This window comes from Plecotus auritus (genome assembly GCF_963455305.1).
Source record: "Plecotus auritus genome assembly, chromosome: 9".
Classification (NCBI taxonomy): Eukaryota; Metazoa; Chordata; class Mammalia; order Chiroptera; family Vespertilionidae; genus Plecotus; species Plecotus auritus.
In genome coordinates, this window is record NC_137783.1 from 119,402,125 (window position 1) to 119,416,844 (window position 14,720).

The window sequence follows — 14,720 nt, forward strand, 5'->3', positions numbered from 1 at the left end:
CATGCTCTGTTTCCAGAGGCTCCATGGCTGCTTCCAGGTGCCCCTGCTGCCCCACAGGGACTCGGTAGGCAGTTCAGTCGCACCTGCAGGTTTCCTACGCCCTGGACCAGGAAACCTGGTCACTGAAAGTATCTAAATATCCTTTTTAAAAAACCAAGCCCCTCTCGCATCTCAACTTCCAGTCCCATCTCAGTGTTGGATCTTTTTTTTTTTTTTAATATATTTTATTGATTTTTTTACAGAGAGGAAGGGAGAGGGATAGAGAGTTAGAAACATCGATGAGAGAGAAACATCGATCAGCTGCCTCCTGCACACTCCCTACTGAGTATGTGCCCGCAACCAAGGTACATGCCCTTGACCGGAATCAAACCTGGGACCCTTGAGTCCGCAGGCCGACGCTCTATCCACTGAGCCAAACCGGTTAGCCCTCAGTGTTGGATCTTTACTTGTCAGTCTAAGCTCTCTCTCTCTTTTTTTAAACCAATGTCACCCCGGTAAATTTAACATTTTTTGAAAAACATAGCTCTTTTTGACAAAGGTTATGATGCACCCAGAGTGGGAGCCGAGGCCCAATTTCCCAGGACCCTTTATGCCTCTAGACCACTTAGCTTAAGACAACCCCCCGCCCCAAACCTTCCTCCCCCCTGGGGCCTGTGGTGCAGCCTCAGCATCCGGGGCTTGCCTCCTCCGGTGGACACTCTGGGGCGGGCCCTGCATCACTGTCTCGGCTTCCTTGGCTGTGCATCCTTCTCCTGGGGATGAGACTGCTTTCTAACAAGGCTTTCCTGCGCGACCACATGGCTTCTATTCTGTACCACCTACAGAGCAGTTAGTGAGCCAAGCCTGGGGTAAGGGCTTTGTAAACATGAACTCATTTCATCCTTGGGCCAACCCCATGAGGTGGATATTGTCATTATTCCCGCTTACCGATGAGGGAATTAAGGCTCAGAGGGTTTAATTGACTTGTTCAAAATTTCATAGCTGGGAAGGGGGAAAGGGTGAATTAGAATCTAGTCAGTTTGCCCATGAGTCCAACTTTTAATCATTATGGTAAGTTGCCCACTTCTGAACTTCCCTCTCCATCCCCTTCTTCTCCTGCTCCTTCTCCTGGCTCTCCATCCCATCCCCCTGCTCCTCACTCCTCCCTCCCCCTCCCAAGTGTATAACTAGAATTGCATTTCAGAGTCTGAATCATTTATTTTCTCAGTCTCAGGTCCCAGAGCCCTTCTATTCCCCCAGCCATCTGAGTCTGTTTTCTTAGAGCCTCAGGCACCCACTTCCCCTTCTTTGATCTCACAAACGTCAGAGGAAATGATTGCTTGTCCTCCACAGTTCCTGTGTCTCCTGGTCACTACCCATCGGCCATAACCCATAGCCATGGGAATTAGGTTAGTTGTTCCGTTTCTAGGGACGCTTCCTCTGTCTTCTGGAAGATGAAATGCTCAGCGAGGCCAGTCGGAGCTTTCAGCCCCTGGGCTTCCACCACTGTCAGGGTGGGTGATGCCCCCCAACCCCCGCCCCCAACCACCAGAGCTCTTCTCTGGTTGGCCTGGGGTCTGGATCAGCAGCAGGCCAGTGGTGTCCATGGTGGCTGGACCTTTGCACCTCAGTTCTCTCTTCACACACGTGTTCTTTAGAATTATTCCCTTGTCTTTGTTTCATGGGCTTGCCACACAGACACACATCTTTTTTGTTATGTAGGCACTCCATCTCCCTCTCTATTCCAAGTCCAATTCGTTATTTTTTAGTTTTTAAAAATATTTTTTATTGATTTTAGAGAGAGAGGAAGGGAAAGGGAGAAAGCAGCATCTGTGAGAGAGAAACATCCATCGGTTGTCTCCTGTCTGCATCCTGACTGGGGACCGGACCCGCACCCTGGGCTCATGCCCTGACCAGGCATCGAACCAGTGACCTTTTGGTGCATGGGATGATGCTCAGCCAGCTGAACCACAGCGGCCAGGGCTCAAGTCCATTTTTTAAAAAAGTTTTTTTGTTGTTAGCCCTCAGCTGAGGATATTTTTTCTATTGATTTTTAGAGAGTGGAAAGGAGGGAGAGTGGATGAGAGAGAGAGAGAGAGAGGAACTTTGAAGTGACTGAGACACATTGCTTGGTTGCTTCTTGCATGCCTGCAATCAGGGCTGGGGATTGAACCTGCAACCAGGTATGTGCCCTTGACCAGGAATTGAACCCATGGCCCTTTGGTGCCAGGTGATGCTCTAACTGCCAAGCCACAACAGGTAGGAGCCAAGTCCATTTTTTTTTTTTTTTTTTTTGGAGGATAAAAGCGGGTCACCGAGAAATGTGTATATGTAAAGAAAAGAATCCATATTTGTATTTGCGTGTGTATACATAAACACATCAGGGAAAGACACAGCAACTAATACTACTGGTTGCCTGTTTCAGAGTTGGGACCAACTAGGGAGACGGGGCCAAGATAGGGGGATAAATTTCCTATGTACTTTAGTGCTTTTTGATTTTTGAACCAGGTGAATTCATTTTCCTATTCAAAATTTTAAAAAGCATAGATAATCTGGGAGTCCGGACTGTCGAACTGTGGAAGGAGTAGGACTCACCTGGCTGAGCCATCGCTCTGCCTCCTGCTGCCACGTGGACCTCTGTTCCCAGGCGCACGCAGGGCTAGGTGCAGCCTCCTTACCTTGCAGTGCGGACACAGGAGACCCTCCTCTGGTGGTGGAAGGCCTCCTCCTTCTTCCCTGGTTCACCTCTCTGAAGCTCAGAAGTAACTTGAGGTTTTGCAACCTTTGGTGGTAATCTCAATTTACTGAGCGCTGGTGCACCTAAAACTTACACCATGGTTTTTCCCCCTCTGTTGAACTCCGGTATTTAAGAAAATTGAAGCACTCTGAATGTCTGGGTTTGCCTGGAACTGTGTACTTTTCTTTTCCAGACCTGTGGGACTTGACAGATCATTTCTCTCCCAGTCATACTTACCTGCTCAGCACAGGGAGTGCCCTTAGAATGGGCCTAACACCCTTTGACAACACAAGCCCATGACTGGGTTTGCAGATAACTGAGGTCAGAGCAGGCCCTGAAGGAAAAATTCAGGGAATTGGGAGAAGCCAGTTCAGGTAGCTCTAATTGAGGAAGTGACCTGCTTAGGAAGGTGACTTGTTTACCTTGGGCAGTTCATTGAGAAGCATAGATTGAGCACCTACTGTGTGTCCTAGGCCCCGTGCTATGGGAATGACAATGTGGCTAAGGCTCAGTCTTTCCTCCCAAAGTGTTCACAATATACTTGGGAAAACAAGACACACGTGTTTTAAAAAAGTAACAGGAGATTTTGGTAATAGTTCAGTTCATAGAAGGCAAGTCACATGGTAGTTCATGACTAATTTCCATATGACTGGTGGAGACAGCATTGGGTGTGGGGGGTGTTTTCTAGGGGCTGAAGAGGGCCTGGAAGCTCCCTAGAGGAGGAGGAGGAAGAGGAGGAGGGGTGGGGGAAGGAGAAGGAGGGGAAGGAGGATACATTTGATCTGGATCTCCAAGGAAAGATAAAGGGCCGATGGATAAGTAGGAGGAAGAAGAGAGCATCCTAGTGGGTGTCAAGGTCAGGAGGAATGGGAAATGGCCTGGTTTGAAGGTGGGTGGAGGGAGCTGAGGTTGGGCAGATGAATTTAGGAGTGATGCAGACAGCTTTCAATACGACAGAGAGCTGGAGATTGTGTGTGTGTGTGTGTGTGTGTGTGTGTGTGTGTGTGTGTGTGTGTGTGTAAGTTCAGAACAGAGGTGGGAGGATAAGGGCCCAGGTCTCATAGGGAACTCTTGTAAATCCTAGGGAGGATGGGCAAGAAGGGGTTTGGCCTCCAGACATTTTAATCTGGGCATCCCCAGCTTGTCCTCCAGAGATGTCCTCAGGAGCAGAGAGGGAGGCCAGAGGCATGCTAGCCCTTCCCCCATCATTGTACTGTTTGGACATTTTCTTCTTGGGCATTTTAAATGCCTACTCATTCATTCATTCTGCAGGTATTTGTGATTCTTACTGGGTGTCAGAACCTGTTCTGGGTGCTGTGGTTATAGCAGGGAAAAAGGAAAACCGGGGTAAAGTCCCTTGTCACATGGAGGGAGACAATAAACGGGTAAGTGAACCGTATGAGGCCAGGCGATAAGAGGCGGGTGAAGAGCAGTTCTGCGGGGAGAAGACAGGCTGTGCTGGGTGGGTGAGGGCAGCAGTTGTGGGGAGGGCTGTGATTTTCAATAGGCTGCTCAGGAAAGGCCTCCCTATCTCACCCTGTTGCTGGGACTTGTGAGCCAGCAAATCTGGGGCCATAAGAAAGGGAGCCAGGCCAGGCAGTGCAGGGACCTCGAGTCCCCAAGGGATCTTCTTCAACCCACTGGGTCTCAGCTATCGGCAGCAGGGAGCCTTTGCGTGTTCTTGAGCAGAGGAGCACCATGTCTGGGAAGATGTCCCTAGTGACTTTGTGGAGGATAGAACATAGGGGATGAGGCTAAGGTCCCAGGAGGAGATGAGCAGGGCTTTGAAAAGTCCACTGGTTTGGCACTTCCTGCCTGGGCATGGTGGGGCAGGGCAAGGGAGCAAAAGCAGCGGGGCAGGGTGAGGGTGAGAGCAGGTAGCGGCAGAAAGGGAACGAAGGCAGGGCTTAGGAGGGAGGGTTCTTAGAATTTGGCACTTGGGGGTCGGTTAAACATAGTTGCCATGACTTTTCTTTCATTAGTTTAGGATAGTGTCATGCGTAAGAATGTGGGCTCTGGGTTTGAATCCTGCCTAAGTGACCTTGGGCAAGTTACTTAACCTCTGTGCCTCAAGCTCTGCATCTGTAAAATGGGTGATAAAATAATACTTACCTTACAGGCATGTGTTTGAGAGGATGAAATAGGTTGCTGAGTATAGAATACTTAGAACAGTGCCTGGCATATAGTAAGTGCCTGTTAAATATTAGCTTATTTGACCGTCGGCTCTCTCTCCGTGTGTGTGTGTGTGTGTGTGTGTGTGTGTGTGTGTGTGTGTGAATAAAATTAATGTGTTGGACATATCCTTTCTGTTATCCTGAAGCTAAGTCAAAGGAAGAGAATGATGTTTTTAAGTCAAAGGAAGAGAATGATGCTTTTAAGGATGAAATGAGGTAATGGATTTAGCTAGTGGCAGATGAATACTAGTTAAAAGTACTACTATTACCACCAGATATTCTCATGAAGAAAATGGTTGTCCAGTGGAAATGCTTTGTAAGGTCATCAGATTCAATCATTATTTTTCGAGCCTGTGGTATGCCAGGTGCTGCACTGGACATGTTATTTCCTTTCATCTTTGCAACAATTGCCCGAGATAAGCAGTTAACCACATCTCACAGATGAGGAAGCTGAGGTTCAGAGAGGCTAAGATTTGTCCAAGGTCACAGAGCCCATGAGTAGCAGAGCAGAGATTTGAGGGTCCCCCCCCCACCTTTAACACTGAACTACCTTTTATAGTAAGAACAATTATTCCATGAATGTTGTGTTATGTAAATGTACATCCACGTTTAGGTTCATACATCAGCCTCCCTTGATATTTGGTGCCCACATGGAGCCTTGGGAGTTAGAGGCATGGCCAACCTTCAGGACGGACCAGGGACAGTGTCAGAGAGTGGCAGGGGCAGGAGTCGGCAGCCCATGGGAGGAAGAGGCCCTGGGTGAGTCAGTGCCTTCTCTCAGTGACTCATCCCACAGGCCTTATCAGAGCCTTTCAGCTGGACAGAGTTGGTCAGAGACCTATATTGGTTGACCCAGGCCCTGAAGTGCTGGAGGACAGAGCCTGATGGATTCAAATCCCAGCTCTACCACTTCCCGGGTGTGGAAAGCCAACACAGGAGTGAATTTCTTTGTGTCTCTGTTTTGTCATCTGTGAACGCATTCATAGGGCTTCATGAGAATTAAACGAGATGAGGCATGTAAATACTTAGAACTGCCCATAGCAAGCACTCAGAGTTATTATGCTAACAGTCATTACAGCATAATATTATAAAAGCCTCTCCTGACCTGGGAGGCCAGAGTAAAATGCCCATCCTCTCTGCATAATTCCTCGGGTAACACATGTGGTTTTGCCTTATTATGGGAATGTGGGTGGAGCTCTCCCCTTACCAGACCAAGTGTTTGAGACCAGGGAATAAATTGGTCTCAATCAGTGCTTTTAAGTCCCTGGAGACGTGTGCCTTGTCCTAGAACAGTGGTCGGCAAACTGCGGCTCGCGAGCCACATGCGGCTCTTTGGCCCCTTGAGTGTGGCTCTTCCACAAAATACCACAGCCTGGGCAAGTCTATTTTGAAGAAGTGGCGTTAGAAGAAGTTTAAGTTTAAAAAATTTGGCTCTCAAAAGAAATTTCAATCGTTGTACTGTTGACATTTGGCTTTGTTGACTTATGAGTTTGCCGACTACGGTGTAGAAAGAAGTTTGAGGCATGGAATGGATTCTTAGTTCTCCTTTTCCCTTCAAGCCACATTTTCTGACCTGCGTTCCCCACCCCCTAGGATTATGGAAAACGCCTGCTATTTCTAAGGGTGCTTTACAGTTTGCAAAGCATGTCCACATTCATATTTCACTCTGTCTTCCCAATCGTTTTGTGTGGGCATTATTACCCCCATTTAATAGGTAAGGAGGCTGAGGCTCTGTACAATTAAGTAATTTGCCCACAGACTCCCAGGTGGAAGGTGGGGAAACAGGCACCCCCCACCCCATCATCCATCCCAGGAAGCAGTGGTCTGGAGGCTCTGATTGACCGTCTGCCAAAGCCTTTCCATCATTTCCCCTTGTCCCTCTCCTGCAGAGGGTTGGGAGGAGCCCATGTCACCAACAGTTCTGCTTTTATCCTCCTTCCTCTTCCAGGTCCTATTACTTCCAAAAAAGCACACAACAGTGGGCTTGAACTGAGCCAATGATCCTAGTTGCTTAAGTCATCGCCACTCACATTTTCCCTTCTCCGTGGGTCTGAGGCCTAGCCTAGAACTCTGCACTCTGGGCTTGGTGGGGAGTTGAGGCAGGGTAGCTTTAGCATTTGGAGCAGTGCCTGAACACAGTGGTGCCCTGGGGAACCTGCAATCAGAGGTGGAAGAGGCTGGCATCCACACCTTCACCCAGGAGGAGCCCAGAACCATGTCCAGGGTGCAAGGAGTTGCTGGGTGAGGGTGGGGGGGGTGGGGGTGGGGGGGTGAAGCAGAGACTGTGGGGTGTGGTGGGGTGGGGTGGGGTGGGGTGGTGGAGCACTTTCTCTCCAGGAGGCAAGCAGTCGAATGATCCTTCCAGCTAAGGTGGGACCAAACCACAGGCTCCAGGGCTTATCAAACTCGTTCCTTAAGCGGAAGCATCTTCTGTGTAGTTCAGCTCAACAAGAGGTCATTTAAAAAATGTGTCCCAGCAGGTGTGAGGAATGTGACTTCAGGTGAGATAGGGACCTGGCCATGAGGCACTCATGTCCTAAGGCCTCATTTTTACTTTTTTTTTTCCTCTCCTGGAAACCTTGCATGCCAGGGTAATGGTGGTGATACTGCGTGAGTAGGGCAGCGCGCAGATTCCTGGCGTCCTGGAGCTAGAATCTGCTGGCTGGGAGCTGACAACACCCTGCTCATCGAGTTGGGTTCTAAGCCTACTGTGCGGAGGGAGGGATTATTGGGCCTTTCCATTCATGGGTCTCAATTCCCTCCGCAGCTATTCTGTGACCAAAGGAGCAGACACAGTAGCGTGTCTGGGGTGTGGGTGAGAAAGATCCCAGGAGGAATGGCCCCCATGGTAATGGCTCAGGGGGCCCAGTCCTCACTCAAGCCAGTCTCCCTTCTTTCTCCCACCAGCCTGGCCAGTCTCCACTGCTGTTCTCTGCCCGCCTGCCTGGGTCATCCCTGCCTCCAGTTCTTTCTTTGTTTTTCCCAGCAGGCAGTGCTTTCCTTCTCTTTTGCCTTTATCCATCCTTACCCTGCAAGACCGAGATTCAGCCCTTCCTGCTTCAGGAAGGCTCCCTAAACTCTCTCAGCCAAAACTCCCCTCTTCTCCATACACCTCCTGGGTGGAGAGCCAGCTGCCCCCAGCTCTGCATGTACATGTCATGTAACGTGTTTTGAGCACCTACCAGACAGCAGGCAGTCAAGCAGAGACTAGAACTGTGGAGTCGACGGGCCTGGGGGTACTTTCTAGCTCTGATTCGTATGAGCTGTGTGACTTTGGGGAGATGCTTTGATTTCTCTGACTCTCAGAGCCCTCATTTGAACTGGAGGACCCCTACCCCTCCATCCCTTATAGGGAAGTTGTGAGGATCTGGTGAAATGATCCATGAGTTGCACTTAGCGCACAGTTCCTAGCTCATATTAACATTAACACGCCAGCCATGACTGTCCTTTGACATGTATTATCTATCGAATCCACACCCTGGCTGTATAAGGGAGACAGCGTCCCCCAAAGGAGAGCAGGGGAGCCTCAGAGCCACGACTTGTCCAAGGTCTCAGCACTCTTCTCTACTGCCTCTGCTTCCCGAGTCCAGGCTCCTGCTCCCCAGGAATTCTTCACAGTCCTGGTCAGGACGCTTGGCAAATGCTTAGTGAATGATCTTTCCTGGCTGGTTTACGGAGAACCATGTTGGTGGGGCAGGGAATGGGATCCCTGAGCATTCCATCCCTTTCAGATTTCAGACCCATCAGCTTGCCCACGGATCCCTGCTGGTGCTGTGCACACCACTGCGACACCAGGCAGTGCTGGGCAGCGTGGCACTAGCTTCGCACCAGCCAGGGAGTGTGGTCCCAAATCCTTCCCCGAGGGGAAGCCAGCCAGTTCCTTTTTATGTCTTTATGTATTGTTAAGTAGCAGAGCATACAGTTATAAAAAGACAAGGAGAAGCAAGGGAAATACCTGTCTGGATAATCCCCCTCGCCCTGAACCCCGTTGCTGGGAGACAAAGAGAAAAGCCAGTGGCTGGCCCGCAGGCTCTGGACAGTGTGTGGCCCTGCGTGTGTCCTGCAGGGTTGGAGGAGGGGTGAGGCCTCTTTGAAATGGCTTCCTGTGCGCCCCTGCCACTCAGGTCCAGCCCACACCCTGCCAAGGGTGGCTGCTCTTGACATTATTGTGGTCAGGATGATTTTCACGTCATTTCAGGTCACTGTTTCCACTTTTTCTCCAGCAAATGTTGGAAGCTGCCACTTTCTTCTCCGGCTGAGTCTCCTTTTGTACCAGCTGAGGTTTGCGTCTGCAGGGTCCTCACCCCATGCATTGCTGAGTTTAGGCCTGTGCTGACCTGGGTGCAGGCCCCCTGAGGTCAAGCGCAAGAATGCATATGCTCATTCTCCTGTTCACCCATGGCTAATGCTGCAGGAGGTGTGTGTGTGTGGGGCGGTGTTGGTTCTTCGTTTTTGTTACCAGCCAGGGGTTTGTTTTTGTTTGTTTCTCTAAAACCCTTTAAAGCACATCTGAAGGTAGAGCTCCTTTTCCTAGAGGGAATGGCAAGGGGCTGTTAGAAGACCTGGAGGTATGGGAATAGACCATCTTTGGGTGGTGGCCCACAGGTGAGGAGAAAATGGGACAAAGCAAAGATAACAGTTTAGCACAATGCAATGTGTCAGCTATTGTAGTTGTACTTGTTAAGTCAGAATCTTTTAGTAAAGCTGTGGAGAAATAAAAACAAATAAAAGTCTGCCCCCCCCCCCCCAAAAAAAAAAAATCTCTTCATGGGATTCTGACAGGCATATCCAGTTAAAACCCATGGGTAAATGCCATCTCATTAGCGTTGCACTGACGCTCTTGGAGCTTAAAACAGCCAATGTCCAGAGAAGGAAACATGCCCACAGATGCACTGTGGGTATCCACTCTGCTGCCTGTCCCGTCAGGGCCTTAAAGGCAGTCTCCTTCCTAAAGGCTGTCTCCAGGTTGGGTGGGGGCAGAGAACAGGTGACCTTGGCATCCCCAAAACAGTACCCCCCCCCCCCTGCTTAGTGGCCTGTGGCTGCAGACACCTGCCAGCTGACCCCACACAGCCCTCCACCCTTCCCAAGAGGACTAGGCCTCCACTATGATTTTTCAGATTGGATATTTTCCCAGCTTGGAGCACGGGCACACCCTTTGTACCCATGACTATGGCTGAGGAGGAAAGATACTCTGATGAACCTATCTTGAGTCCCATGGCCACCTTTTTGTCTGGGGAGTAGAAAATGGGGTGAAATCTGTTATCAGAACAAAGGGAGAAGGATACTAGTACTAATAAGTAAGAATAATACTAACTTTTATTGAGTGCTTATACCTATATAGCTCATTAATCTTCAAATCAACCCCATTTTACATACCAGGAAGATGAGGCACAGGGAGGTTAAGCAATTTTCCCAGGGCCACATAGCTCATAGGAGAGCTGGAATTGAACCCATGCAAAGGACTCCAGATGTGCTTTTAACCACCCACTATGATGCAGATAATAACAACAGCTGTCAGCTGCAGGCACTTACTCTGAGCTACACACTGGGCTATGTCCTTTACAGCATTCTCTCATTTCATCTTTAGAACAGCCCTACAGAGTAGGCACTAACATTATCCCTACTTTCAGATAAGAACTTGAGGCTCACGTAGATTATGTGGCTTGCCCAGGGGTCACCTGACTCATTTAATGTGACAGCTGGGATAGGAAGCCTGGTTTGCCTGATTCCAGGGCCTGAGCTCAGGACCACTTCAGTGGGTAGCCTTTACGTCAGACACTTTCCTTGCTCTGACAGAAGCTCCCCTGGTGACTTGGACGAAGAGCAGACCTGGCTCAGCATCTGCACCTTCATCCTCTGTCTGGGAGCTTGGAGTGTGGAGACCTCCGCTTGGTGCATGTTGCTGAGGCTTTGGGACTCCAAGCTGGGTGTGTTTCACACTAACTCATACCAGCGGGTCCTAAGTAAGTCTTCAGTGCATCTAATCTCTGGATTTCTTCATTCCTCCATTCATCCAATATTGATGGAGTGCCCAGAGTGTAGGCGCCAGGCCCTGTTCCAAGTGCTTGGGCCCCTTAGTGAAGACCTGGCCTCTATGGAGGGAGGCTTGGAGAACTGCAGAGGGGAAGGTTCCCGAATTGTTCTTAGGCTCCTCGAGATCCATGAGGCCGCCCAAGCTCACAGGAGACCTTTCCTGCACCACCCAAGTCAGGCCCACAGGGGCCTGGAGACCTCATGCTCCTTTGCTTGGGACTGGCATGATGGCAGGTGCAAGAGGAGACTTGTTTCTTCATTCTGATTAAAAACTTTGTGTCAGGGAGTGAGCATGGGCATGGAGCCAGGCCAGCTCAACTGTGAGTCCCAGGCTGCTGTGGGCAGTGCTGAATAAGTCTCCAGGTAAGCCAGCCCTTGGCTGTACCTTGCCTCAGTTTCCCCCTCTGTGACATAACTTTACTACCTGACTCATTGGGTGGCTGGGACAATTGTCTGAGATAGCAAATGATAACCACCCATGGATGAATCCCTCTCCTTCCTTTAAAGGACTGACTAATTTTTTCAGATGTCTCTAAAAGTCAGGGCCCATGGCGGGGTCAGCTAGAAGGCATCCTTGGTGAGGAAATCACCAATTAGGTCAAGCTTCTCATTTTACAGACGAGGAAGCTGAGGCTCCTGTAAGGCAGGAATGATGCTGGGCTCTAGGCCTTCTGATTTAGTGGAAATAAAGGCAGGTCAAAGCATGTTTGGCTGACGATCAGAGAGAGGGTACGAGTTGGTACTTGGAGTGGCTAGATCACAGTGTGCCCAGGCCTGTGTGGGGAATCTGACTGGTGATCAGCCTTTGTAGGCTGGTCCGGAAGTGCCCACCTGCACCTGCCATGCAGACAACCCAGGCAGAACCTCAGAGAACACCGCTTCCCTGCTTCTGGTCTCAGCAGCATCCCTGGGTGGGCAGGGCCTTCTGTTTCTGAGATCTGGGGAGCATGGAGAGGTCCCCAGTTTCAAACCTGGGAAGACCAATGGTAGAAATCTCTGCCAGGATGTCCAGCTTCTCCACCCACTGTACCCAGAAACTTCCCTTGAGAAGCAGATAAATGGGAGACTCCAGCCTCTCTGACTTCTGGCTCCAGATGACTCCACAGAGCCTACAGCTCATGCTGATAGAATGTGGCCAAGGCGGGCCAGCCTGTTTGTCAGCTGCCACAGGCTTGATAATGATGATGATGATGACAGAGATGATGCGCAGGTGGCTGTTCTCAAAGCCTGCCAGAATGCAGCTGCACTAGCACACCTCTCACCTGGTGGCAGGATAGACTACGAGCACGCGGCCCCAGTGTGGCCATGCCAGGGCCTTCTGCTCTCCGAGCCCCTGTCCCTGTCTGTGAGGAGCCACCGAGACAAAGTAGGTCTAGTCCCTAACAGTACTTGTCCCACGCTTGGCCAGTGCTCACTCAGTAGTAGCTGCTCTCCCATTGAATAGTCTGAGAATTCTGACAGTGAGTCCCAACCCCCGGCTCTCAGTTCACACCTGTGTGTATGAGAACACCTGTGTGTTTATGTGGGCACGTAGGCCCTGCTGAACACGTGTGTGTGCATCCAGGGAGGATGGGGATTGGCTCTTGGAGATCTCAACATGCACACCTGCATTCGCTTCTGTCTACGAGAGGCTGCCTCTCGTGCACAATTTAGAATTGTAAAAGTAAATCTTCAGAAATGCCTGAGACTCTGGGCCCCGATTTCCGGACAGGTGCAGAGGCATGTTCTGTAGAAGCAGTAGATGCAATCAAATCATTTGGGTAGTCATCGGAAGCCAAAATAATAATTTGGTTAGGAAGCCCAGCCACGATAAGGTGGCCCACTTTTATAACATCCTAGTGTATTTAGCATGTTGGACCTTTCCACCTTGTAACACATTTCACATTGGTGACTTGTTACGAGGTGTTTATATCAGCTTGATTTACTTTTGTCATGTCCTAAGCTTAGAAATTCTGGCATTTTTTGTTTTTACGGAAGTGCCTAATAGAGTGTTTTTCCCCAGATGCGCCTCCCTTTCTCTGCAAGCCTTTGTGTAGAGATGTGATAAGCCCGTGGGGTGCCCAGACAGTGGCAGACAATAGCATTTGTGTGACCATCTCACAATTCCTTTCTTCACATGCAAGATTGGGAGCACAGAGAGGAGCTCTCTGTCCATTTCCTCCTCTTGGGTAATGTGTTACTAAGGGGCAAAGTGCACAAGCATGTGGGGGCCCTCTTGGCGGGGAGAAGATATGAGGCTGTAACGTGTGATAAAGTAACGTTCACTGTTGGGCTCTTGTTTTTAAAGGGACATGGCAATCTGTGCGGGGCTTGTCCTGGAAGGGAGCGACTTGAGTCACTGTGATGCCTGAGGATCAGGTGAGTAAGCCACCATGGTGGGTCTCCTTTACTGCACCACTGAGTAGCTCTTGGGGGGCTGCCTCAGGCTTTGGAATGTGTAGGGGCGCTTACACTCTTTCTACAGGCCCATTTGAAGAAACAATGGCTAGTGAAAGCTCTCTGTCTTTGCCCACAACCTGTGTACAGCCCTCCCACGTGGTCAGAGGAGGGAGGGAGGCAGGATAGAGACTGAGATGTGTGTGAGGACCTGACGGACCTGTCTAACTCAGTGGTCTTTGGGTGGGTGGGATCTCTGCCCCCTCTTACCCAAGGAAGCCCAGCAGCCCAGCATTCTGACTGTCCCGACTCCAGCCCCAGCTCTGACGATGCTTCAGTCTCTTTTTGGCCCCAATAGGTGCCAAGGCAAAAATATGGCTGGGCAGCTTCTGTCGGGAGTGCCTTCAGAGCACCGTAGACCATTTGTCCAAGATTTGGAAATGTGATTGCAACATCTTCCTCTGCTTGGGTCTCATTCTGAGAACAAACCTGTTTACATCTCTATGTATTTTCTGCAGGTCCATGGAGGCTTAGGGTCTAGGAGGCTAAGGTATAGGCAGAAATCAATACTGACATGTTTTTCACAGTCACCCTCCTGCACTGTTATTGTAAGAGCCTTCCCACTGTTCTCTCAGGCTCCTTCCTTGAAGACTTGTCTGACCAACATTCTGCTGTTGGCCTTCAAGGCCTCCTCCAGTCAGACCTCAGCCTCATAGTCCAGCCTTGTTGCCTTGTTTTCTGCCTCTCCTCTTTGCCTTGGCTCCAGTCCATCTACTCCTGGAATAGATCCCTGCTTCTGGGACTCACTGTTCCCTCTGAGAAGCTTCCCTCACTCCCCAGGGCAAAATTGGCGCCTCTTCCTCCTCTACACTCCCATAATCCTTTGTTCAGACCTCAGGCACATCACTGGCTGAGGTAAGGTTTGTTCACTTGTCCGTCTCACCCACCAGCTGTGAGAGCCTTGAGGGTAAGCACCTGTCCTGCAGCCTTCCTGTCTGAGCAGCCCCATCCCAGTGGTACAGCACGAGGCCCGGGGTCCACAGCTGTTAGTTGTCTCAAGGAATTCAAAGCCTGAGGTTTCTTCAGGACTTATGGCTAACAAAGCTCTACCTTGCCCCCTGGGAAGGGTAGTCGCATCATTCTTATTTATTTTATAGACATGGAGTCCGAGGTGTGCGTGGTCAGCTAACTTGCCCCAGGCTGTAGCCTAATATGGACCAGGACCCAATCTCCTGTGGTCCAGACTAGGGCAGTTTCTGTAATACCAAATTTTATAATTAGAGAGCACCCAAGAGATAATGTAGAGCAAACCCCTCATTACTGGATAGGGAAACTGAGGCCTGGCCTGAAGATACTTTCTCAAGATTACATAACCAACTGGGGCCACATGGCGACTTGGAAGGCAGGCTCTGGACTTC

At 50.1% G+C, this 14,720-nt stretch overlaps 1 protein-coding gene across 7 annotated transcripts in view; it reads left to right on the forward strand.

Annotated features, from left to right (window-relative positions):
• MICAL2 (microtubule associated monooxygenase, calponin and LIM domain containing 2) overlaps positions 1-14,720 on the forward strand; it is a 210,018-nt gene that overhangs the window by 14,706 nt on the left and 180,592 nt on the right. For all 7 annotated transcript variants that reach the window (XM_080641865.1, XM_080641871.1, XM_080641866.1 and 4 more), the window contains exon 2: positions 13,214-13,284. The gene's annotated coding sequence lies outside the window, so the exon portion shown is untranslated. The remainder of the gene's footprint in view (positions 1-13,213; positions 13,285-14,720) is intronic.